This window comes from Lathyrus oleraceus, chromosome 2 (assembly GCF_024323335.1).
Source record: "Lathyrus oleraceus cultivar Zhongwan6 chromosome 2, CAAS_Psat_ZW6_1.0, whole genome shotgun sequence".
Taxonomy (NCBI): domain Eukaryota; kingdom Viridiplantae; phylum Streptophyta; class Magnoliopsida; order Fabales; family Fabaceae; genus Lathyrus; species Lathyrus oleraceus.
The window spans coordinates 323,559,240-323,583,634 of record NC_066580.1 but is presented as its reverse complement, the minus strand read 5'-3'; the positions used below and the strand labels follow the sequence as shown (position 1 = coordinate 323,583,634).

The following is a 24,395-nucleotide window of genomic DNA, read 5'->3' as shown; positions in this document are numbered from 1 at the left end:
CCCGACCTTAACATCCTTATTTCTGAATCAGTTATCCATCCAGAGATGGTCGAAGGAGTGCAAAACCGTCCTCTTAAGTATTATGCAATCCCTTCGCAGGATGAACCACATAACAACATCGCTGCCCCTGCCATCTAGTATCTACCATCCAACTCTGTCACTATGTGGAACAAGTTGAAGAAAGTTTTCTTATCTCGATATTTCCCACCTAATAAGACGGCTATGCTAAGAGCTCAAATAAACGGGTTTAAACAAAAAGATAATGAATCACTTTTTGAAGATTGGGAGAGATACAAAGACATGATGAGGCTTTGCCTACATCACGGTCTATAAGAATGGTTGATCATTCATACCTTTTACAACGATCTCTTGTACAACACAAGATTGACAATAGACGCTGCTGCAAGTGGCGCACTGATGGATAAACCCTACAATGAGGCCTATCAACTCATTGAAAGTATGGCCCAGAATCATTACCAGTGGGGAAGCGAAAGAACCTCTGTAGAGAAACCTCCAATGAAAGCAGACATGTATGAATTAAGCAATCTTGACCATGTTAACGGCAGGGTAGATGCTCTTACTCAAAAGATAGACAACTTGACCATAACACCTGCAGCCACCGTGGCTGCCGTAGCACCAAACTGTGAGATATGCAGAGTTCTGGGGCATGCTGCCCCAGAATGTAAACTCTTGACAGGAACCTCCATAGACCAGGTGAACTATGCTCAAGGAAACCCTTACTCAAACACCTATAACCCAGGTTGGAAGAACCATTCTAACTTTTCGTACAAAGACAATAATGCATTGTATGCACCTAACCAAGCACCCGCTGTACCACCAGGATATCATAAAGCTGCCACAAATACTCAAAATGATCCTAGGAAGTCAAACCTAGAAATAATGATAAAAAACTTCATAGCTACCCAAGCCCAAACAAATAAGGATTTCCTAAATCAAAACATACACACTAGTGAGCAAATCAAGCAGTTAGCAAACAAGGTAGACGCGTTAGCCACCCAAAACAAAATGTTGGAAACACAAATCTCGCAAGTGGCTCAACAACAAGCATCTACTGCTGCTCCTGCAGGCACATTCCCTGGATAGCTCCAACCAAACCCGAAAGGTCCTGCAAATGCTATTATACTACGAAGTGGGATAGAACTAGACGGACCGACCGACCCTAGAATTCAAAACCCATCCATGCACCAAGAAGAACCTTATGTGCCTCAACCACCGTATAAACCCTTTATCCCTTATCCTCAAAGACTTGTTAAATCTAAAAGTGTAGGGCAATTTAAAAATTTCGTAGAGCTTCTAAAACAATTGAATATCACAATACCCTTTACAGATGCCATTACTCAAATGCCCTCATATGCTAAGTTTCTCAAAGAAATCTTATCTAACAAGAAGAAGATAAAAGACAACGAACCCGTTACACTTACTGCTGAGTGTAGCGCCATAATACAAAGCAATATGCCTCCTAAGCTGAAAGACCCAGGTAGTTTCTCCATACCATGTGTAATCGGAAAGTTTGTCATCAACAAAGCACTATGCGACTTAGGAGCCAGTATTAGTTTAATGCCATTGTCCATATGCGAAAGGCTAAATATGGGAGAACTAAGACCTACGAGGATGTCCGTACAACTTGCGGATCGTTCTGTTAAATTTCCTGTAGGTATGCTAGAAAACATTCTGGTACGCATAGGACAATTCTATATTCTTATTGATTTTATAATCATGGATATAAAAGAGGATTCCAACATCCCTATCATATTAGGAAGACCATTCCTAGCTACAGCTGGAGCTATTATAGATGTTAAGAAAGGCAAGCTAACCTTTGAAGTTGGTGAGGAAAAAGTTGAATTCATTTTGACGTAATTCCTAAAGGCACCAGCTATAGACGATACGTGTTGTCTACTTGATATCATCGACGAATGTATAAGAGAGATGGAGAATGAACAAACATCATACTCCGAATTACTGAAAATTCCAAGGCCTCCTACTTTTGAAGATGAAAATTTGGGTAAGGAATACCAAGATGACAGCCTAAGTGAATGCCTAGTACTAACGCCCAATCATATGCCTTGCCCAAAGAAACCATCCCTAGAACTTAAGACGTTACCCAAAAATCTAAGGTACGAATTCCTAGACACTGAACTTGAGCGACCTGTAATAGTAAATGCAGACTTAAGGCAGATAGAGACCGAAAAGCTTCTACATGTTTTGAGAAAATACCCAACTGCCTTAGGCTACAATATCTCAGATCTAAAAGGAATAAGCCCTTCCATATGCATACATCACATAATGCTAGAGGAAGACAGTAAGACCTCTAGAGAACATCAAAGGAGGATAAATCCCATTCTGAGTGATGTAGTAAAGAAAGAAGTGCAAAAGCTGTTAAAAGCAGGTATTATCTACCCGATATCCAATAGCCAATGGGTCAGCCCAGTACATGTCGTAACAAAGAAGGGAGCCGTCACAATTGTTAATAAATAAAAAGGAGAATCTATAGCACAAAGAGTGGTTACTGGAAGTAGAATGTGTATTGATTATAGAAAATTAAACAAAGCCACTCTGAAGGATCATTTTCCTTTACCATTTATCGATCAAATGCTTGAATGATTGGCTAAGCATTCTCACTTCTGTTACTTAGACGGTTATTCAGGATTTTTCCAAATTCCTATACATCCTGAAGACCAAGAGAAAACAACCTTCACATGTTCCTATGGTACATTCTCCTACCGACGAATACCATTCGGACTGTGTAAATCTCCCGCAACATTCCAAAGATGCATGCTGTCAATTTTCGCTGATTTTATAGATGACATCATGGAAGTCTTCATGGGCGATATCTCTGTATGCAGACAGGGCTTTGAAGGCTGCTTATCGAATCTTGAAATGGTACTAAAAAGATGCGTAAAAGTGAACCTCATGCTAAACTGGGAAAAATGCCATTTCATGGTCCGACAAGGGATCGTACTCAGACACATAGTATCCGATAAGGGGATTGAAGTCAACAAGGCCAAAATAGAAGTTATAGAAAACCTTCAGCCTCCAAAAATCACCAAACCGTTGACTGGCTTATTGATGAAAGACGTCGAATTCATCTTTGATGACAAATGCCTAGCGGCGTTTAAACAACTGAAAACAGTTTTTATTACCACATCTATCATGCAACCGCCAAATTGGAGATTACCCTTTGAAATCATATGTGACGCTAGTGACTATGCTGTAGGTGCAGTCTTAGGACAAAGAAGGGATAAGAAACTTCATGCAATATACTATGCAAGTAGAACCCTAGACCCTGCACAGATGAACCACGCCACCACAGAAAAGGAACTTTTAGTCGTAGTGTTTTCTCTGGATAAATTTCGTTCCTACCTAGTAGGAGCAAAGATAATTATCTATACCGACCATGCTGCAATTAGGTATCTGTTAACCAAAAAGGACGCCAAACCAAGACTCCTAAGGTGGATCTTACTATTACACGAGTTTGACCTAGAAATCAAGGATAAAAGGGGCCCTGAAAACGTCGTGGCCGATCACTTATCAAGAATGGAAGGTATTGAACCTGAACGAGTGCCTATAAACGATGATTTCCCGTACAAAAGACTCATAGCCCAACTATAAAGAAATACAGCTAAATATGCGTTAACCCATAAGGATACCAAAACAAACGAGGTAGTGGAAGCAATTTACACCAAAACCACACTACCATGGTACGCTGACTTCGCAACTACTTAGTAGTTGGGGTGCTTCCCCCAAAATTGACCTACCAACAAAAGTAAAAAATTCTTCCATGATCTTAAACATTATTATTAGGATGAGCCTCTGCTTTTCAAGAGAGGAGCCGACGGTATTTTCCGTCGATGTGTCCCCGAAGATGAGGTAGAAAACGTAATCTCCCACTGTCATTCTATTCCCTATGAAGGACATGCAAGCACCTCAAAGACTTGCGCTAAGATCTTGCAAGTTGACCTCTTTTGGCCCACTCTATGGAAAGATGTCCACATCACGATCACAAATTGCGACCAGTGTCAACGCACTAGCAACATATCTAGACGCGACGAAATGGCACTTAAAGGCATTTTGGAAGTAGAAGTCTTCGATGTTTGGGGAATCGATTTTATGGGACCTTTCCTATCTTCTTTTGGTAACAAGTATATCCTTGTTGCGGTCGATTACGTATCAAAATGGATTGACGCCATAGCCTCTCCAACGAATGACACACGAGTGATAATTAGACTCTTTAAGCATATAATCTTCCCTAGATTCAGAGTGCTGAGACTTGTCATCAGTGATGGTGGCTCCCATTTCATTTCAAGGATTTTTGAAAAGCTATTACTGAAATATGGAGTCCGGCACCGTGTAGCAACACCCTATCACCCACAGACGAGAGGGCAAGTTGAAGTCTTAAACCGAGAAATTAAACAAATCTTAGAAAAGACGGTTGCCACCTCTAGGAAAGGTCGGTCCTCAAAATTACCAGAAGCCCTGTGGGCATATAGGATAGCTTATAAGACCCTAATATGAATCACACCTTTTAAGCTAGTTTATGGAAAATCATGTCATCTGCCGGTAGAATTAGAACATAAAGCATATTGGCTTAATCTTAATTATACTGCCGCAGGAAAAAAAAGAATATTAGATATCCATGAACTAGAAGAACTTAGACTATATGCATATGAGAATTCCCGAATCTATAAAGAAAGAACTAAAAAATGGCACGACAATCGCATATCAAGGAAATAATTTAAGGAAGGCGATAAAGTACTTCTGTTTAACTCTCGCCTCAGACTCTTTCCCGGAAAACTTCGTTCTAGGTGGTCCGGTCCCTTGGAAATTACCAATATTCTTCCAAATGGAGCAATAGAGATAAAGGGAAAAACGAGCGAACCATTCATAGTAAATGGACAACGTTTGAAACATTACCACAACATTGATAACAATGATTTCATTGCAAATCTAAAGCTTGCAGAGCTTCGCACTCATTCAAAAGAATAACACCTATCTTATTTTTGTTGAGCTTACGACAATAAACAAAGCGCTTGGTGGGAGATAACCCACACTCTATCTTTAACTATTTAATTTAATTACCCAAATTTATAATTATTACTACTGCTTATTTTTCATTCCTTCTTTCTTTCTTATTTCTCATAAACTTAATCGGCACCTTTCTTTATTATTGATCATTACTAACTTAATGTTGTTATCTACTTGATTTTATCTAGCTACTGACCATCACAATGCAACAAGTAGGGTACATGGATATAGTCTTCAGAGGCAGAGCTCAAAGGAGACGTTTTGAGGCTCTAGCTTAGAGAGAAATGACACTAACTTTATACACAGATGGACGCACCATGACCAAATTAGGTATAAGAGACAGTGTTATATTCCTAATTAACCAACTAGGTTGGGACACCTTTCCCATCAAACGAAAATTTAGTTCCTACAGTAGGTTAACTTTAGAATTCCTAAGCTCCCTAGTGTACCTTCCAAACCATGGTATGGGATTTAACAAAGGCCTCATCACCTTTAGGTTGTTCGATAATGACTACCACTACACCCATAGAGAAATGGCTGAACTCCTAGGATGCCTTAATGGTCCTGATACCTTTACCATTACCAAGGAAGACAGGCTTGTAGACCATCAATTAGATCTCTTTTGGGGTAGCATCATAGGAAACGACCATCCCGAGTCAGACCTTATGCATTCAGAGAACATCCATAACCCTTCCATTTGTTACTTTCATAAGATCCTAGCTCACACCTTATTTGGAAAGGAACATAACAGAACCTTTGTGTCCAAAGACGAACTCTTTATAATGTATTGCGCATCACAGGCCCGACCTGTTAACACCGCTACATTCATGATAACTAATTTGCACCGTATAGTAACCATGATAGCAAATGCTATGGGACTGAAATACCCACTCGTTAGGGTTATACGACCTATGAACATCCGATTTTGTGTCAACACAGGTATCATTAGGAACCTAGGTCCGGATTTATTTGAATTCCTAATTAATAGCCAAGTAGTACACCTGTTTACCCTGCCAGACCATAGGACGAGTGTACATGATAGGAACAACTGGCTCTATGATTTGGATGAACCACCAGATGCACCACATTCTCCTCCATAGACACCCCAAATCTACGACCACTATGACAATTATCTCTCTGACGCTTAATCACACGCCCCAGTTATACCTGTTGCACCTCTCACCGATATGATATTGCCATCGAAGTTATTCAGACAAACGTCGCCAATCTGAGAGGCGATCTGAGCACCCTGCGCATGGAATTCCACGGCTTTATGGATGTAGTGACAGAGAACCTGGATCACATTTACCAGTACTTCTACTCGTTCGCTCCTCCTACCAGCAGTCGCCGTAATGGCTAATTTATTGGAATATTACCGATTCACTAACTTTTATTTTATTTTATTGTTTGAAATTTTATTGTTATTTTTTATATACATTGGGAATTTATTTAATTACTTCATTTCTTTTTGTTGGTTCTAAGTGTTGGCAACAATTTTGGTAAAACAAAGAGTGTTCACAAGATGTTGCATGTGATGTCTTAACATAAGATATCTATGTACCTGCTGGAGTTTAAAAACATAATTATGCAGAATTGTTTTAGGATGTCATACACGATGTCATGACATCTGATATTATGTACCTGCTGGAAATTTAAAATGGAATTATGCAGGATTGTTCCAGGATGTCAGACCCGATTTCATGACATCTTATACACAGAACATTCAGGGTGAATGTTGTATGTTATCTGATTGCGCATTTAATGGCAATCTATGTATGATTGAAGATCTGATTTGCAGGCGCATTCAATCATTAATTACAACCTGATTTACTTATTTTCCAAGGAGATCTAACCAGTTGTCATGAGAAGATTTAATTGGAAAATAGTTTTAGGGTTTTCAAGATGTCCAAGCCCAACTGAATGATTCTATAAATAGGACATGGAAAACCTGATTTGATACAAAACCTATACAGAGCGAAATATTGAGAGAGAGCAAGGGTTTGTGTCTTGTTTAGTCATGAGACTTGTAAGCCATTCAATTCATCCATAGATGATTGAATTGGTCTGATTTGTGAGTTGTAATTTGTCATTCTAAGCTTCTAAGCAAGAGTGTGTGTCTACTTGATCGAAGCTGTTAAGCAAGATCAAGTGTGTGTCTACTTTATTAAAGCTATTAAGCAAGATCAAGTGTGTGTCTACTTGATTGAAATTGCTAATTAAAATCAAGTTTGTGTTATTGAAGAGTGTCTTCTTTTCATAAGTAATTGTTGTTTAAAATCACAGGTGTGATTGAGGGGGAGTGAGTGGGTTCTCATATCTAAGAGTGCTTAGGTAGAAATCACACGGGTAGAGATTAGGTGAGAAAGACTGTAACTTGTTGAAGTGTACTGAGAGTCTTTGAACTGAGTCTATTTAGTGGATTTCCTTCCTGGCTTGGTAGCCCCCAGACGTAGGTGAGTTGGACCGAACTGGGTTAACAATTGCTTGTGTCTCTTGCATTACTATTCTTTATCTTTATCCTGTTTGTTTTACTCAGATATTAGTGTCATGAAATTACCTTCGACATCTCATATCTGATACCAGAATTTCAATTAGTATCAGAGCAGGCATCCTGCTCTGGTTCTGGGTGAGATCTAGGGACAATACTTTCTGGTACCATGGAGAGAGATTGAGGGTCTGTGCACAGGCCACCAATTTTGGATGGATCTAATTATGACTATTGGAAACCTCGAATGGTAGCCTTCCTAAAATCTCTTGATAATAAGGCTTGGAAGGTTGTGTTGACAGGCTGGGAACATCCAGTAGTTACTAAGGAAGGAGAAGCCATAACTGATAAGAAACCTGAAGAACAATGGTCTAAGGAAGAGGATGATCTAGCCCTTGGAAGTTCTAAAGCATTGAATGCAATATTCAATGGAGTAGACAAGAATATCTTCAGGTTGGTAAATAACTATGAGGTGGCTAAAGATGCTTGGGACATTCTCAAGACCACTCATGAAGGCACCTCTAGAGTGAAGATGTCTAGACTACAGCTTCTCACCTCCAAGTTTGAAAATTTAAGGATGAAAGAAGATGAAAATATTCATGAATTTCATATGAGTATTCTTGAAATTGCTAATGCCTCAGGAGCCCTGGGAGAGAAGATGTTAGATGAAAAATTAGTAAGAAAAATACTCAGGTCACTCCCTAAGAGATTTGCTATGAAGGTGACAACCATAGAAGATTCTCAAGACATCTCTAACATGAGAGTTGATGATCTAATTGGTTCCCTCCAAACATTTGAGATGGGAATGAATGATGGTTCTGAAAAGAAAACCAAAAGCATGGCCTTCATGTCAAACGCAAAGGAGGAAAATAGTCAGGATGTTGATGGAGATCTGGCCAATGATGTAGCAATGATGGGAAGACAGTTCAACAGACTGTTGAAAAAGATGGATGTAAGATCTAAGGCTAATGTCAAGAACATCTCATATGACATCAGTAAATCCAACAATGTTAGAAGAAGAACAAGGTCTGATGATAAGCCCAAAGAAGGAAAAGAAGTACAGTGCTATGAATGTGATGGGTATGGACACATTAGAACTGAATGTGGAACCTATCTCAAGAAGCAGAAGATGAGTCTTGCGGCCACTTGGTCTGATGAGAGTGAAACAGAAGAATCTGCAAATCTGGTGACTGCCTTGACTGGAAGATGGGGTTCTGATGAAGACTCAAGTGATGATGAAGTAACCTTTGAAGAGTTGGCCACTACCTACAGAAAGTTGTGTCACAAAAGTGCAGAGGTGTGTAAACAGGTTGAAAGCCAGAAGAAGGTAATAACTCAACTTGAGAATGAGAAGGTAGAACACTTGGAAACTATCTCCAAATTAAAAACAAAAGCAGTGGTTCTGAATGCCAAGCTAGATGAAAGTCAACAAGTTGAAAGCCAGAAGAAAGTGATAGTACAACTGGAGAATGAGAAGGCAGAACATGTGGAAACCATCTCCAAGTTAAAAACTGAAGCTATGTTCTTGAATTCTAAACTAGAAGAGATGACCAAGTATGTAAGAATGTTAAACAATGGATCTGACTCCTTAGACAAGATTCTCCAAACTGGACAAATAACAGGAGACAAATCTGGCATTGGGTATAATGAATCTAAGCCTGAGTGCAGTTACACTGGTTGCAAACCTAAATCCAAACCTAAGTGCAGCCATATTAAAAGCAAACCTGAGATGTCACATCATATGTCACAACATCAGAAGGGAAGACAGCAGAAAGGGAAACACCAAAGATGGAGATGCCATTACTGTGGGAAATTTGGCCACCTGAAGCCCTTCTGCTATAAGCTGTATGGTTATCCTAGCCCTGTTCATCATCAGACTCACTATCAACCAAGACCCAAACATCACAGGCCTGCCAACAAGAAGCAATGGGTTCCTAAGACTAATGTTACAAGTCTAATAGCTCACACTCCCTTCAGAGTTTCAGCCAAAGAAGATTGGTACTTTGACAGTGGGTGCTCCAAACACATGACTGGAAACAAAGACCTGCTAACTGGCCTTCATCCTCATGCCATAAGCTATGTAACCTTTGGTGATGGAGCAAAGGGTGAAATCAAGGGGATAGGTAAGCTTGATTGCCCTGGAGTTCATGAACTTAACAAGGTCCTACTTGTTAAGGGCTTGACTGCAAATCTAATAAGCATCAGTCAACTATGTGACCAAGGTCTAAATGTTAACTTCACTAAAACTGAATGTCTGATTACTAACAAAGAAAGTGAAGTGATCATGAAAGGAGTCAGGACCAAAGACAACTGTTACATGTGGAGCTCTCAAATTCGTTACTCCTCAAAGTGCACCTTAGTCAAAGAGAAAAGGATGAAGATGATTATATCTGCTAGAGGAACTCCCAAATTGAAAGTCTGTGGGAAATGTCAGGCAAGGATGTCACACCAGAAACTCAGACTTGATATCACTTCCAAAGGAGAAAAGCTCATGGTGGCTCAAACAGATAGGAGGTTGGATCAGATGGTTGAACATGTTGCTAGTCATATGCAGACTAAAGTTGGAAAGAACTTTGTTGGACTTGAGCTACAAGTCAAGCAGATAGAAGGGTCTATGTGTCTATCTCAAAGCAAAAATGACAAGAACAATGTTAAGAAGATTGGGATGGAGAGTGAAAGGACACCTGCTCATACACATTTGAAAGACGAAAATGGTGTTTGTGTTATATATCAAATTCAATATATAGCAACTGGAAGTAGCTGTTCTCAACAGGGTTGGTTGAAACTAATGTTGACCGAATACAATGTCACACACGATGTCATGACATTGTACTATGACAACCTGAGTGCTACAACTATGTCCAGAAATCCTATTCAGCACAGTTGGACCAAGCACATTAATTTTTGTCATCACTCCATTAGAGAATTTGTGGAAGACAAAATCATAGCTCTAAATCATGAAATGCAATTAGCTGACAAATCTGCAAGGGTTTTGGATGATAATCAGTTTGAATGTTTAAGAGGGAAATTGGGGATTTGGATTCTTGTGAAGTTATAGCAATTAAAGTGGAGTGGAAAAGGTAATAAAAATATTGTCTGTCCACTTAAAAGAAAGAGCCACATTAATGATAAATCATTACCTAGTATTGGAACTAGTATCTATGCCATTTCCACACGCTACCTCAACACAACCATTTCCATCTTCATCCAACTTCTCAGAAAACCTCTGCTAGGGCAAGGAGATTTTTTTCAAAAGTCCAACAAAATGTCACAACATCCCTCATCATCAGGATCAAAACTCACTCACAAAGGAAGGACTCCCTCCATGGAGTTTCTGGATGAAGATATTCTGGAGGTTATTCCCCTCTCTATTATTCCAAGCGACGTCCCTGGCCCTTCTTCCACAGCTGGAAGTAATCAAGCAAAGAAATTGAGGACCAGAAAAGGGAAGACTATGGCTGAAATGATGACAGCAAGAAGAGGGAAAAAGGTTGCTGGTATATGACCCTCCAAATCATGGAGTAAAGTTGAGGTTAGGAAGAGGAAGGTCAGAGAGAGTTCTAACTCTGATGATGATGTCGAAGACAATGTCCCAAACATCTCTCCTGCTAAAAGACAGACTGTTAAAAAGTCTCCAGGCAAAGTGGCAGTTGTGCACTTAGACAATATCTCTTTTCATCTAGAAGATGGAGCTGCCAAATGGAAGTTTGTCATTCAAAGGAGGGTTGTTGTTGAAAGGGAGCGGGGAAAGGAGGCTGGGAAAGGAGGTTGCTGAAGTGAAGGAAGTGATGGATTTGATCAAGAATGTTGGTCTGATGAAAACTGTTGTTGCTTTGCCCCAATGCTTTGAAGGGTTAGTAAAAGAGTTTGTTGTGAATATCCTAGAGGATATTTCTGAAAAGAGTAGCAAGGAATTCTGCAAGGTTTTTGTAAGAGGTAGATGTGTGAGATTCTCCCCAACCATAATCAATAAGTTCCTAGGGAGAGGAACTGAAGGAGGTGTGGATTTAGAGGCTACAGACAATGAAGTCTGTAGGACTATTACTGTTGGCCAAGTTAAGGAGTGGCCTAGTAAGAAGCATTTATCAGCTGGCAAGCTAAGTGTCAAATATGCCATCTTGCATAAGATTGGTTCAGCCAACTGGGTGCCAACTAATCATATCTCAACCATCTCTATTGGTCTTGGAAGAATCATTTATGCTATTGGAACCAGGATAAACTTTGACTTTGGAAGGTTTATGTTTGATCGAATTGTCAGACATGCCTCCACTAATGCAGTAAAGCTGCCCATTGCCTTTCCATCTATCATCTGTGGAATTATCTTGAGCCAGCAACCAGGCATTCTCAACACAAGTGATATTCCCAGCAGAAGAAAGCCTCAACTATCCATTCACTACAAGTTGTTTGAAGGAAGCCATGTCAATGATGTTGTCATGACATCTGCAAGGAAGGAGCCTGCCTCTCAAGGTAGCTTGATTGATCAATTAAAGGAAACTTGTAAGGAGCTGGATACTGGTATTAGTGTTGCCAAGGCAAGGAAAGAGGCTTTGGAGGTTCTTATTAGTAGCTTAGAGAAGGAAGAGATGGAGAAGGCTGGTGAGACCAAGGATTCAGATGCCAATACCTCAAGTGAGAGGTCCAATGCTCAATCTAGTGGCAACTCTGATTCTGAAGGTGAAGATGATGCTACTTCCTCAGACTGAGTAGTAATGGTTCCCCCTGATATGAAGATTGTGTGTGCTGTGATGAAGACTGGGTTGGTTTGGCTGTTATGTGAGTTGTTCTGGATGATGATTTGGCTGTTTTGGAAACTTGAATGTTGTATTGTTTTGTTGAAATGTTTGTAATTTGTGGCAGTCCTTACTGATGCCTTGTTGTAATATTTGGGCTCTTGATGAGTTCCATGGATTTCTAATTATCTCAGCTATCACAGTTGTGTATAATTATGGTTTGTATCTCCTAACAATTATGTTATGACATCTGTTGTGACATTCTCTGCTAGGCTGATTGACATTTATTTTGTCTAATTGGTCACCTTTGGTCTATTTTGACTAAAAAGGGGGAGAAGTGATTATGTGGAGCAGTTAAATATGTAGAGTTGTGAGGAGATGTATATGCTGGTGTAGCTAAACGGATGAACAACTATTATTGAAGGAGATGTGTTTGATGTAAGACAGAATGTTGCTCTGTTTACAGATGTTGGAGGAGATGTATGATGTGGTGCACAGGTGATGTTGAAGCAGATGTCAGAGGGTGACTCTGATTATTACAGTTGATGTTGTTACAGGTGCTGTTATTGTTAAAGGAGATGTCTGTATTGAACAGACTTAGGGGGAGAGGAAGTACCCTTGTGCATTTGTGTGTTTTACTAGTTGCTAATAGCTAGTAATTTTGTTTGCTTCTGCTGCTGCTTAAACTGTTTTTTAACTGCTGATAGTTTTCTTGTGAACAAAAAGGACAGATATATGTTTTAGCCAAAATTTTCCAAAGGGGGAGTTTATTGGTTCTAAGTGTTGGCAGCAATTTTGGTAAAACAAAGAGTGTTCACAAGATGTTGCATGTGATGTCTTAACATAAGATATCTATGTACCTGCTGGAGTTTAAAAACATAATTATGCAGGATTGTTTTAGGATGTCATACACGATGTCATGACATCTAATATTATGTACCTGCTGGAAATTATAAATGGAATTATACAGGATTGTTCCAGGATGTCAGACCCGATGTCATGACATCCTGTAGACAGAACATTCAGGGTGAATGTTATGTGTTATGTGATTGCACATTTAATGGAAATCTATGTATGATTGAAGATCTGATTTGCAGGCGCATTCAATCATTAATTACAACCTGATTTACTTATTTTCCAAGGAGATCTAACCAGTTGTCATGAGAAGATTTAATTGGAAAATAGTTTTAGGGTTTTCAAGATGTCCAAGCCCAGTTGAATGCTTCTATAAATAGGACATGGAAAACCTTATTTGATACAAAACCTATACATAGTGGAATATTGAGAGAGAGCAAGGGTTTGTGTCTTGTTTAGTCGTGAGACTTGTAAGCCATTCAATTCATCCATAGATTATTGAATTGGTCTGATTTGTGAGTTGTAATTTGTCACTCTAAGCTTGTAAGCAAGAGTGTGTGTCTACTTGATCGAAACTGTTAAGCAAGATCAAGTGTGTGTCTACTTGATTAAAGCTATTAAGCAAGATCAAGTGTGTGTCTACTTGATTGAAAGTGCTAAGTAAAATCAAGTGTGTGTTATTGAAGAGTGTCTTCTTTTCATAAGTAATTGTTGTTTAAAATCACAGGTGTGATTGAGGGGGAGTGAGTGGGTTCTCATATCTAAGAGTGCTTAGGTAGAAATCAAACGGGTAGATATTAGGTGAAAAAAACTGTAACTTGTTGAAGTGTACTGAGAGTCTTTGAACTGATTCTATTTAGTGGATTTCCTTCCTAGCTTGGTAGCCCCCAGACGTAGGTGAGTTGGACCAAACTAGGTTAACAATTGCTTGTGTCTCTTGCATTACTATTCTTTATCTTTATCTTGTTTGTTTTACTCAGATATTAGTGTCGTGACATTACCTTCGACATCTCATATCTGATACCAGAATTTCACTTTTTATTCCAGTAGACGAATTATATCATCTTTTCCCGTCTACCCCATTCTTTTATTTTTTAATTTTGCATTTTATTTTCATTTTACCATATCAGGCTTATCATTCCTACCTATATATTATGTTGGTTTTCTTCTAACTTATTATTAAACCATTATCCCATGGCAGTAAACTAAAATTCAAATGAAAATTATGGTCAAAGCAATAAACTGGCACACACATGGGAGCAGACCAAACTGCATGTGGCGCCTGCCACACACAACTGTGGCGCCCATGTGAGGACTGTGGCGCCCTCCACAAGCCCCTAGTGGCGCCCGCCACGAGCATGAAAAGTGGCGCCAGCCACTACACCAGCCTTTCACATGCACGCTGCTACTAATTGTCACATCAAATCACTTAATTATTTTGTCCCTTGCATGATTGGCAATTCCTTAAAGCCTTTTCAACAATTTTCAAAATTCTTTGACCAAGGCATTGAAGACCGTAAATGAAATTTATTTTATCAATAAATTTCCAACCACCATCACCTCTATATAAACCACCAACATAACCTCACCAAACCACACCTCTCATAAGCATAATTCTCCTATCTCTTACTCTATTCTTACCATATTACACAAGAAGTATGAAATTGATCATGGCACAGATGAGGGAATACGAAATAGTGTTTAGAAACGGCGAGCCAGGTGAATTACAAGAAGAGACGTACACGTATCTAAGCGCAAGAAAGATTGAATCAACAAGGTACGCCGATGAACCCTATTTATTTGCCTTAGGAATTCTAGACAGTGTTAACTATATGATAGACACTTTAAATTTAAATTATTTTATATCTCTTAAGGATCATGTATATGCTCAATTAACACTAGAATTTCTAAGTTCGTTCATTTTAGTCCCACACCAAACACAAACTGCTCTAGTGGGACTGTCCAGTTTCGTTTATTCAACGTCGAATATGCCCTTACATTTTCCCAACTAGTGGACCTGCTTCCTTTTCCCCATGGGGATGGCGTAGTAAGTGAGGTCCCAAATACTGAGGGTTGGCAACGCACAGTCCAACCATTTTGGAGGGCAATAACTGGTACAGTAACCCATAATTTTGAGGGAAACAAAGCCACTTTAATTCACAACCTACTATTCGATATTTCCGCCAAATATTTGCATCCACCATTTTTGGTCGAGCAAATTCTTACAAGGTGAACGAAAAAGAACTCTTTTATTTGTTCGCCACATTTTTGCCACAAAAGGTGAATACCGTCCCTTTTATGCTATCTCACATGCATGCCATTGTCAATGTGAAGAGAGGGCCGATTTTTTTTGGAGGTTTAATAACGTCCATAGCCAGAGTCCTAGGACTCGAAGAAAAATTCTCCAGGCTAACCTCGCTCCCGTATCATGCCATTGACATAGACATCGCAAGGAGCATGAAATTAGTAAAATGAAGGGGAAATGGTAAGTTTAATCTAATAATTGCTAATAATGTGTTACACGACTTCATCCTCCCAAATCCATCTCGCACAGATGTGCGAAACCCGAAAAATTATTGTTATATTAATGATCCGGTTCCTAACCAAGTCCTCGCGCACATTCTTGAGAATGTAGCTGCTGGCGGGGAACCGATGAGGATCACATTCTGGAGCAAACTGCTCCCGCTACTGACCCACACACCATACACATGTCATTGGAAAATGTTACAGGTACATCCTCCAGCCAAAGACCTAGAAGAAGAAATGTGGCACCAGCCACTCTTGATGAGATCTATGTTGAACTACTGAGGCGTAACGAATTAGATGCTCAGCGCGACCTACAAATCCAAAACATGGAAGCTCAGCAAACTAAAATGGTACAAATCCTTCGCCAAATGCAGCATGATTAGCACGACCACGCTTTCAGAACCGAACAGAACATGTCTGGCTTGATCAATGAAATGGAAAGATTAACAATGTGTGTGGAAGATCTTTAGAACTATACGCCACCTCACCAGCCAAGAAACAGTGGATGTCCACGTACACGTGGCAGACGACGCCAGTAGCAGGATGCCCATGTTCTACCTTTCTTTCCTATCTTATGTCGTTGCATTGGGGACAATGCAAGGTTTAAGTATGGGGGAGGAAGCTTTACCGCTTTTATTTATCGCTTTCTAGGTAGATTTAAATTATTGATTATCGTTATTTCCTTTTATTAATTTTGTTAAGTGTCAGTCGAGTCAAATATCAATGTGTTGTCGAGTCTTTATGTGTGATTTGCGTTATTTACTAATTCTCCCATTTGCTTAAGCCATACAATTTTTTTTGCAAAAATCTAGACTTAGAGATACAATATATCTTTTGAAAATTCTAACCTATTAATCAAACTATGGTTGAATTGTAGAGATTTAGAAAAACTTTATAAGATCGGTATCGTTTTAACACCTTAAATCTACCAAGTATAAGATCAATTTGAGTACTTGTCATGCCATAGCCTTAAATTCTATCCTTTAATATTCCTTAAGTAGTTTATCTAGCAGTCAGCACCATCCTAAGCACACACTACACAAGAAGTCGATGCAAATAAGTGTATGATCTCAGGCTTAAAAGAAGAAAAGATTACGAAATGCATGAAAAATGTTGTTCCTTCTAAGTTAGGTGACTCTCACCCAGTCATTTAGCCCAACGGTATAACCATCTTTAACTATTATTTGAGCCAAAAATGCGAAAAATAAATAAATAAATAATTATGAGATCATAGTCACTAACAGATTATCTTGCTATGAATGTGAAAGGATAACGGGCTTAATGTGATTGCGCCAGAATGAAAAAGGATAAAAAGAAGGTTTAGTAAGGTAGGCTTAGGCATGACAACATGATTCAGATTGGTTTGTATAGGAGGGAGACTTATGGTTGCAATATTGTGACTATGTGTTCCAACGATACACTTAGTGTGGAAGTGAGTACCTGTTAATACAATTTTGAACCAAAGTAAAGTTTATAGACTAGAATGAGTATCCGAATACAACTGTGTCTTTTACGAGTCTTGATACTTTATGCTGTAAAGATTTTTCAAAACTTTTAATTAATGTACGCGGCATTTGCTTGAGGACAAGAAAATGTTTAAGTATAGGGGAGTTTGATAACATGAAAACGTATCGTATTTTTGGCTTCATATGCATTGTTTTTTACTTGATTAACACTTATTATTACGCAGTATTTTATGTTTATTGCAAGTATTTATCGAATAAAAGGTTTACGAGCAAGCAAAATAGAAAATATAAAAAAGGAAAGAAAAAGAGAATAAAATGGAGAAAAATAGAGATAATGGCCACCAAACAAAATGGGCTTGTGGTGCCCATCACCTGAATGTGTGGCGCCTGCCACATGAACCAAAGAGGGTGGTGGCGCCCACCACCAAGCATGAAGAGTTTGTGGCGCTCAACCCTAAAATTGTGGCGCTTGCCACGGAGTCAAAGACTAGGGTTGTGGCAACCGCCACAACCTGGTCTTCCCTATTATTTCTCCAAGTTTTTAGCCATGAATCCACTCACCTTTGGCTACAATATAGGGGAGTGGAAAATATATAAAAGGAGTTTTGTTTTCCGCCAACTCTCTCTCTCTCTCTTCCAGCTTTCAATCGACGCTTAATTTTTAGTCAGATTTATTTTCTTTTAGTTTCCTAGGCAGTTTTTCCTACTTTGTAACAGTGATAGTTTCTCCACACCGGGGACTATTGCAATTTATTTTATACATTTGAATTCAATTGTAACAGTTACTCATTGCAAAAGCCTGCCGACATTATTTTATTTGAAGAATCAAGGTTCAGTTCAAGTTCTCAATTCATAATCTAGGTTTTATTTTGATTTCTATTTTATTTATTTATGCCTTGTTGTATGTTTTATTTTCCGAATACCATGTCTGTTACCGGATCCATATATGGCTAAACCCTTAGGTATCGGTATGTAAAGACCGTCGGAACAACGGGATTCGTAGATGGTCGGTGTTGATTCTTTATCAAACTTCTTTTTCCGGTTTTAGTTTCTTATTTTATTCAAACTGTTTTACGTACGAGAGTACAAAACAAGTTAAGGTTACGGTCAACAAGAACGAGAGTTTGAGATTTTAACAAGATAGATGAAACTAGGCATTAATCCTAAACACAGCGAGAGCGCTTTAGGATTAATTAGACTTTATTCATATTAAAAAGTTACTTTTAAATTCAAAATAAGACCACGAGAGCCAAGCATTCTGGTTTAGGAGTACGGTCAGAGTCAATAAAAATGAGAGTGTGAGACTAAGTCCTTTCTATAAATAATTTCTATTGAAGAACATTTTGACCAAGAAGATTACACCAAACATCTATCGAATCCCCGAAGTTTGATGTGTTACATACCAATATCCCTTTATCGCATATCCTTATTAATATTCTATTTACACTATAGTTACTTCTCTTCATCCCTACAATCTTAGAACAATCAGCAGCCTTAGATTTACATAGTAACATTAGACAACGATACGTTCGATTATTAGTCCTTGTGGAATCGATAATCTTTAAAACTACGCGATAGGACTGTGCACTCGCAATCACGATTCATATAGACTTACTAAGTCGCGATCAAGCCTCATTAAGAAGACTAAAGGTTCTTGTGTGGTGATAAAGTCAAAGTTAATTATGCCAATAATTAAAGCTTTAGAGTTTGAAAGAGAGGAAGTGTAAAAGCTCACTTGAACGTGTCCGTATAAGTGATCAATGATTTGTAAGGATATAAGGGAATTTTTGGAAACGTCATGGATAAATTACACACGTACACACACACACATACACTAAAAACACTGATAATCCTCTAATTTTTAAATAAAATCACCAAAAAAAATGTTTTGGGGGCCTAACTGGTTGATTAAGGGATTGTCTATTGGATTAGGAAAAAAATTGACTGTCTAATCGATTTGATGTTTGGCCTAATCAATTAGATGACACGTAATAGATTCTATAATTGATTATGACAATCTCTTAATATTTGGTAATGACTTTATATAAAAAAAGCTTCCATTTTGGACCTCAATAATCGATTATTTGAGGTGTCTAGTTTATTAGCCTAAATGATTAGATGAGTTAAAAACACATGGATTGTTTCAAAATTTATACCATGCTTTGACTTATAAATAAATAGCTTCTTTGTCACTTTTTCAAATCCAAAAAACATGAAAAATCTCACATTTCATTTCTCTCATCACCTCTCAAAATCATTCTTATTTTTCTCACATATTTTAGCCATGGCGCTTTGAGAGCGTTCTTGAGTCTTAATGAGGATATTATTCTGGGTGAGGGCATGATTGTAAATTTACCAAGAGTAGATTTTTCTATTGAGTAAATATTTATTCCTTAGGAAGTTATCATTTTTGGTTGGGAGCTAAACCATTTAAAAAACTCTTGTTTATATTTGGGGGATTAGTCTTAGTCTTTATTTGGTTTTGAGCTCCGCCATTAAAAAATATCTAATTTGATTTGTGAAGATTAGCAAGTAAAAATTTCCATAATGGTTCTTGAGCTCATCCTGGTTTAAAGCTCTACTGGTTCGAGATAAGCCTGGTGCAAAATCTCATTTGATTTTTGAGTCTATCATGGTATAAAAACTCAATTGATTCGAGATCATCCTAGTATAAATATTGGTTCAGCTCGTGGTCATCTAGTATAAAACCCTGATTCGTTCAGAGGATATCCAACTCAAAACTCTATCTTGGTTTGAGATCAACCGGTTCAAAATATCTGTTTGTTGAGAAAACTAACCACTTCAAGCCGTGTTCGTTGTTTTGTTAGAAGTTAGAATGAAACTTAATTTACTTGTATAACGGGATTTATGGGCATAACCTTCTTAAATATATCAAGCATAGTGGATACTCTCAAGATCAATTTTGGAGAGATGATTAAGTCTTCTTGACTGAACTTGTATAATTCTCCGGTGTCATTTTTATTCCATTATCTCTTTTATTTTCCAATTATTCATTTTGAATTTCCTCTATGTTTTCAATTATTTTTATAAAATGGTTTTAAACTCCATTTTATTAAATGATTTTGTTTTAAGTCAATTATTTTATTTTAAATCAATGATTTTGTTTTAAATCAATGATTTTCAAACCTCCATGATTCACCTCCCTCTTGTATATGGAGTCACATGTTTAACAAACATAAAAGTGTCTGATATTGGTGGAAGAAGAAATCGAGGATGAAATGAAAGATGTTATAGATGTTGAAGTTGTATCAGAGGATGAGGTTCCATATTTTTTTATAAGATTGTTGGTGATGAACATGATCTCGATAATCTTGATTATGTAGCACATCCATACATTTAAGTTGTCCTTGATTTCTTAGAGAAGATGTGCATATTTGTCTTTCAGTTTCATACAAATGTAGAGTACCATTTGAATGCTAAGCTCACTTTTCAAGAAATAAGAACATGTTCGAAGCAACATTCTATAATACTATAGTCATTTATTAACCCTCATCTATGTCAACTCATACTTCAACATGAACTAAAATCCTAACCCACCCTGAAATCAATAGTTTCATTCTATTTTAATTGAGTTTTAGTTTATGTTGTTTTGATGTTTATTATATTGTTGCTTGCTTTAAAAGGTTTTTTTGGATCTATAACATTCAAGGTTATTTTCACCAAGAGTATGTTATATTCCATGAGTGTCCATGATGAACAAGTTATGTAATCATGTTTTGGTTATCTTATTTGATTTCATCCTCAATTTACTACATCAATGTTCACATTTATAAACAAATTTGTTACGATATTGATAATTTATTTATGTTTGATGCATTATGAGTAATTATTGTTAGTCAAAAGGGGATAAGTTACCCAAATTTTATTTCAATATCTGGTGTCGTTGCATGGGCCAAGGCTCAATATATTCAACATCATAACATAAGGAATGCGGAGTTTAAACATCTTGTTGTCTACAACTGGCCCAGGATCATAAGATCTTGGCAAGAACCCTCTAATATTAACTGAGTGAAAATGTACCCAAAGAATGATTTAGAAACTAGAGGTATAAAGGTTGTCATTCCATACCATCGCACTCGATCAGGCCAATCATATACCCAAGGACTGCCTGTTAGGATAAGCAATCAGATCCATTAACATCTGCCATCTCAGACAGGTGTCCTCGAAGAAGAATCTAGTATCTTAGAACTATGAGATGACCACATCCTAGTAGTATACATGACTAAAACTAAGTGATCTTTAGAGACCATTGGATGACTATATACACGATATTCTAACATACTCCTTCTAAGACAATTGTCCCTACATAGGTTGTGTGGCCTATAAACCATAAAACCTCATTATAAAATAGAGACTACAAATCATACTCAAGTACAAACTATTGTAAAACCATAAGCCTCACACTTATGATTGTCACTGACTTGATCACCAAAGTGTTTGGGCATACACTACCACCATTATTATCCATACTTGAAGAGAATTTCTTACCAGATCATTTGGTGTTAAATGTGGGAAAGGTATCGACATGTTTCTATTAATCCAAATTTGATAGTGAAAACTAAAAAAAGGCAAACAATGGTTGTATCGGCGAGAAACATCTAATCTCACCTCACTCTCACTAGTGTGACCGCTAGGGTGACCTTAAACCCCCAAGACAAAATGTATACTTTATCTTGATCCCATGGGGGGCTAAAATGTGCCATAATAACCAGGGGTTCCTCTTCACAATACGTAGGACTTTGAGCAATCTATGGCAAACCAAGAGACCATCGATTCACTCAAACATCTCTTACTCGTTCTCTAAAGGTAGTGGATGGTCATCCAATAACAAATTAATTGATTAATTTGAGTCGAGACAACAAAAAACCACCTTTGAGAAATATCAATGAGATCCTCAATAGTATATCAGAGTGTTATATAATTAAACAAGGAAAGTGTTTTCTTCTCCCGTGAAGCGAGAAACATGGTATAAACAAACATATGTTCTCATCACTGCGATAATGACACCACCGACATCATAATACACGACACGTGGGCTCAACTTCACCCCCGTGAAGAAGCAGCATATGTCCCTTGGAGTATCGCTCCCTCACACACAACGATCTCCATTCCTCTTCCTTAGAAAAGATCATGGGATGAACATTATGCCTCTAGAAAGAATGATTTTATTTCATGAATCAACATTTTCCATACACAAGGACCTTAGAAATCCTCTAGAGATAGGAAAATATGATAGGACAACTGACTTCTACGACCATGTTAAATTCATAAAAATTATCCTCACTTTATGATAGTTGTCGCATTACGCGAAAAACCGGCGGGAAAACAAAACAACAGAGCCGCCACCGTGCGTTATTTATCCCAAAAGAGGGAAAGGAAACGCTCGAAGTAAACCTGGAAAAGACATGGTCTCGCGACCAGAGAGAGATGGGATCGGGAGTCGGTTATGCGAAGGGAAGGTATTAGCACCCCTACGCATCTGTCGTACTTGACGGGATCCATGCACAAAAGGAAGGAAAATGGTTGCTAAAAAACTGCTCACAAACACACACTGGCTGAAAGAGACACAAGAAAACAAACGAAACTAACTCGGCAGGATATCGCATCCTGGGCCTACGTAGTCTATCAGGCATAGACATCAGAGTCGACGTAGTTCGGACTAGGGGAAAACATGCTCGCTAGGATGTCGCATCCTATGCATACGTATCTTCTCGGACTAGAGAAGAATCAGAGCACTCGTAGCTCGGCTAACGCACGCAAGACAAAACAACACAGGAAATCGACTGCCAATCGATGGACTTACGTCAAACTCCACACAAAAACAGGCAGACAAGGAAACCGAATGCCAATCGCTGGGCTTACATCAGACTCCAAACCAAACACACGCACACTGGAAACCAAATGCCAATTGCTGGACTTACATCGGACTCCAAGCACACAACAAGAGGATACGGAATGCCAATCGCTGGTCTTACATCCATCTCCTAACACACACAGAGACAAAACAAAAAGGCGCCCGGAGAGATCAGCTCATCTCCTGCCTACATACCTCATCTGGTATGAGGATCAGGGCGACGTAGTTCCCCTACGCAGGGACAAAGGACTAGCCTAACCAGATACGCAGGGACAAAGGACTAGCCTAAGTTAAGGTTACTATCTAACTTGCACAGGGAGCAAGCTATCCTAAACAGCACAGGCAAAGCAAACAATCACAAATAGCACACACTATATACACACAAAGTGGGCTCACACAAGGGTTGGGCTGTGAAACACAAGCCATCTGGAATCGGGTGATGTTAGCTCTTAACCCTAACATTGAGAGTTAGGGTGAAGCAGATGAAATGGGAAGTGAGGGGTGTGCCTCACAGCTCTTATCCCTGGCCTGGGAGAGCTTTAGACAAAAGAATGTGTGGGTTCAGAAAGTTGGAACCCTTCTACACATATGACTGACACAACTGTACCAGGATCTTGGGTTAATATCCACAATGCATCAACACAAGGTGTGTGAGCAAAGGGATGACTCAACAGAAGAGCAGGAGATGGATTGCACATCTCTTGTATCTGCCAATTGCCTTATCAAAGGTCTTTACCTGCTTGGGGACAAAAATAAACAATCACAAGCATTGCCTCTTAAGGAGGACTTCAGACAGGTGCCTGACCAAGTAACAGGCCAGGTCTTCCAGACTACATGGAGTTAGAGACATTATACCTCAATGCTCAAGCTATCAAGCAAAGCAAAAGCAAGTTCACAAAGGAACTATAGCAACTAAGGTACCTGAAAACAATCCAACATAATCAGTACACAACTTAAACAAAAGTCAAACAGACAATGGTCAACAGTTAATTGTACACAGCCAAACAACAATCAAGCAAAGCAATGCACAAAGGTGCAAGCCACAAGGCCTAGGTACAAGTCTCAAAGCCTACAAAACAAACTCAAGGTTAGTCATAAACAAGCAATGGACCAACTCCAATTGAGTGCACATCATCAAGTATAAGCAATTGTGCTCTTTGACCTGAAACAAAGCTCAAACGTTAAGCACTAACCACTAGGACAAGGCCTAGGGTCAAAATGGGAGCAATAAACCAAAACAGAACATGAAAATTATCAATAATCAAGTTCAATCAAATAAGAACAATATCCAAGTGGTCTCACATTCATATCATCAACCAATTTCATTTCATAAGGCATTTAGTGCAAAGCATGCAATTTGAAGCTCATAGAACCAAACAGAAAGATTCAATCCACATCAACTTAAGAATATTTCA

General features: G+C 38.5%; 1 non-coding gene across 1 annotated transcript; it reads right to left on the bottom strand.

Moving 5' to 3' along the window:
• Positions 1-222: 222 nt before the first annotated feature.
• On the bottom strand, positions 223-329 carry LOC127124251 (small nucleolar RNA R71). The gene has a single exon (XR_007803869.1). It is a non-coding gene; the product is annotated as a small nucleolar RNA R71 (small nucleolar RNA).
• Between the last annotated feature and the right edge of the window lie 24,066 nt (positions 330-24,395).